Below are 3700 nucleotides of genomic sequence, written 5' to 3'. Positions count from 1 at the left end.
CCCGTCCCCACCGCCGCCTGCAACTGCTGCTCTCACTTCCCCGGGAGATTCTCAAGTTTGATGCTCTTCTTGGGAAACCTTTGTAGCATTGCTACCCATTTCCCTGCCACGAACCCCTCCCTCGCCTTGCTCCGCGAGCGACGACCCGGGAAGGATGGACCCCCCAGACGCGGGTCGGGGTTCACCAGATCCCCTGGGGATCCTTCGCTGGCAGGAGCCGAGGGGGAGCGCGGGACCCGCGCAGAGACCGGGCAAAGCGCCGCACAACTGCGCGGCTGGCAACCTGGGCGCTCAGCTCCGGGGCTGGAACGCAGGGCGCTGATGCCACTCTCAACGGGGGTCGCTGAGGTGAAGCGAGTTCAGGTCCTTGTAGCCCAAGATCGGCGATGCCTGAACAGGTGTCTGCCCACAAGTCCAGCGGGGTAGTTCGGCTTCCGACGCTAAAGCAGCAGGGGGCGTGGTGTGCGCTCTGGCTCCGGGCAGGGGCTGGAGTAGGAAGAGGAAAACAATGGGTCCCCAATAAAACCAAAGGGCGCTTTAGCCAGTTAGCTGACTTTCAGATCCTTCGCTTTTGGGTCATTTCCCAAACCTTGACTGCCTCCACAAGCGCCTGTCTCCTCCTGGCGAAGCCTCGTGCTAACGCCTGCAGCCTGGTAGTGGATCGGAGGAAAACAGGATCGTGGAGCCAGTCCACAGAGCCAGGGGTCTGTGTCCTCGGTGTTCCTCCCCAAAACTCTTTATTCGGAGCTACTCCTCCTGGAAGTTTACAGCCAGTCTCTCTTTCCCATGTTCATTTTCGGAGGGGACAGCAGACCCTGTCAAGTGAGGAAAACCAAAGCCTGAAACTGGAAACCAACCTCTTTCTTAACTCTCCCCTGTTGGGGTTTCACCCACGTTCCTTTCCTTCTGTGTATCAGTCTCTTCGTTTCTGAACTGAGAACGATCACACTGGTTCACTTGGAATTTCTCTTAAGTATTTAAAAAGGGGGGAGGGATTAAACTACCAAAAACATACTCTCTCCAAAATACTGATCAAGGCCTAACCTAAGAGGATTGAATTTCCAATCCCATGCCCGTTTACCCACCCTAATAATGCTGCATTGGTAAGGCATCTCTACACAGCCTATTCTGAAAAGGATCGTAATGTGGAAATGCGCCCAGAGCAGCATAGAAATTACTTCTGAAATGCAGCAGCTTGGGCTTTTCAATTACCCAGAGACGCAAGTAAACAGAACAGGATATATCCAAGATGCTCTACACGGCTCCACTTAGAATGTTTTTGTAGATTTTTTTTTACCTTGGGTAGTATTCCCTGCTCAGACAGGTGTCTTATGCAACAGGTTCCATGCTTCTTAATATCTTCGCACCAGTGAAGAAAGAACTCTGTACTAAAGAGTGCAATGTATCAGTGGCTTGAAACAACAACCACAAAAACAAACACAGTACACAGGAGACCATGTGAGTGCTGGCCTTCAGAGTAATGGCTTGGCAGGACTCACCTGATTTTTCACTGACATTGATTGCACAAAACATTTTTGCCTCCTTTAAAAGCATCTTGGCAATCAATCATACACAGATGTTTGCTCACTTCCTTATCGACATATGTGTGTCTTAGATGATTCACATAGTTCCACAGACATCTAGTCAGCAGCCTTAAGAAGAGTAAGTGACCTCTTTGACTAATGTCTTCCAAAGAGCAGAACTGAATGAGTAACGAAATCTGTTGAAATTAAAGTTGCTTTATTGTGTGTCATATTATCGTGGATAGTTTTAACTATAAACTCATGATATTTTTTGTGCATATATTTTAATGTGCATATACTGTGTGCTATGGTAACAGCGAACCACTTTGATGAACACCCATAAAGCCAATTACGACACTGATAGAAGTTTGTGGAAGTGGTGGTGAAATATTGATTAATCCGAATTGGGATAGGACAGGATTATCGCTGCCTGATTTGCATCAAATCAGTTAGTTCCTCAGGCACTACCACATCTGACCAGACTGTGTGCTGACTGCTCTTCAAATAAGGAACAGACTCAAACTCAGATGCCTATGTGGCTGGTGCCAATGACATAAATACACCAGCAGATGAGGCTGTGGGAGACGGAGTGGTGGGGTTTTGACACCTTGGACAGCACAAAAGCATACTTTGTTGAAGGAGGAGGCTGCTTCTCATATTCCACTGAGCTGCCCTGCACAACCCTAGATCAGTATTGTCAGATCTGACATTTTAAGATAAGCGGAATCCATGTTCTTAAATCTTTTCCAAATTTTAAATGAAGGAAATTGATTTTTAATAAGTCAACCCCCCCCCCCACCGCGTGGGCCATATCTGTGCAGACCAAAATAAATAAGGAGATGGATGGAAGGATGGATGGATGGATAGATGGATGGATGAATATGTGCAACATGACCCCTGGGTCTCCAACATTGAAGCTTCTGATATTAGTATGTGATATTTGACAAACTTCCTAAAATATCTCAAAGATGCCTCTACTACCATTTCTTCTACCCTGTGCATACACCATTCTTCTGTGCACATAAATATAAAAGGAATACAACTAAAAATTAATTGCCAAACAAGTAATTTTCTTTTCCACTTCTGGTTGAGTAGATGTTCTCAATGAGACTCTGAAATAAAGGACCTAGTGAGTAGCTGAACAATTTGGTATTTTGGATAGTTAAAATGAAGAAAATTCTGAGAAGCTCACTGTTTAACAAGAAAAAGTTGGATAACATCATATAGAACGCCATTTGTAATATATTTTTAAAAATTTTTTGTTAATCCTCACCCAAGGATATTTTTCCACTGATTTTTAGAAAGAGTAAAAGGGAGAGGGAGAGACAGAGAGATAGAGAGTAACATCAATGTGAGAGAGAGATATCAATTGGTTGCCTCCCACAGGGGTCCCAACCAGGGCTGGGCATTGAGCCTGCAACTGAGGTACATGGCCATGACTGGACTTGAACCCGGGACCCTTCAGTCCACGGGCTGAAACTTTATCTACTGAGCCAAACCGACTAGGGCTGTGATATATTTTTAGATAAAGTAAATCATGATATGGATTTTCTTTCACCTAAATTTATTTTGAAAGCAAGGAAGCTTCCCTCAAGGTGTAAATAATCTCATTGTTATTTTGATAATAAAAGTAATTTATAGCCATTGTATAAGTTAAAAACAAAACAAAAAAGCTAAGAGCTGAGGGGAGGAGAGCAAGTGAGGGGGGAATGGGGGCATCTGTAATAGTGTCAACAATAAAAATAAAGAAAAAGGAGCAAAGAAATATACATTATCTGAAACAATGCTGCCCAGTGGGACTTTCTACTGTGATGAAAATGTTTTTTGGCCACACCATCCAATAAGGTAGCCACCAGCCACACGTAGCCTTTGAGCACTTCAAATGTGGCTGGTGCAACTGCTGACTGCTAACTTTTAATTATTTTAAAAACCCACTGAAAAGAATAAGTATGTTTTGATTCTTGGGGGAATGTCCTCCTGGTTTCCTTCTGCCAGAAGCTAGTTTTCTTCTCAGGTTTATGTCACCGTTTCCTGAGAGATTATTAAATAAACTTCGATCCAGAGCAACCTGACTTCAATCACAGACAGAAAGAAATAGCGTAGTGCAGCTGGAATGTGGAAACTGATTCTAGAAGAAGAAAGAAGGAAGCTCCATAAGTCAAGATACCAGCGTGAGG

This window comes from Myotis brandtii, unplaced genomic scaffold (assembly GCF_000412655.1).
Source record: "Myotis brandtii unplaced genomic scaffold, ASM41265v1 scaffold136, whole genome shotgun sequence".
Taxonomy (NCBI): domain Eukaryota; kingdom Metazoa; phylum Chordata; class Mammalia; order Chiroptera; family Vespertilionidae; genus Myotis; species Myotis brandtii.
This window is presented reverse-complemented; position numbering follows the sequence as displayed.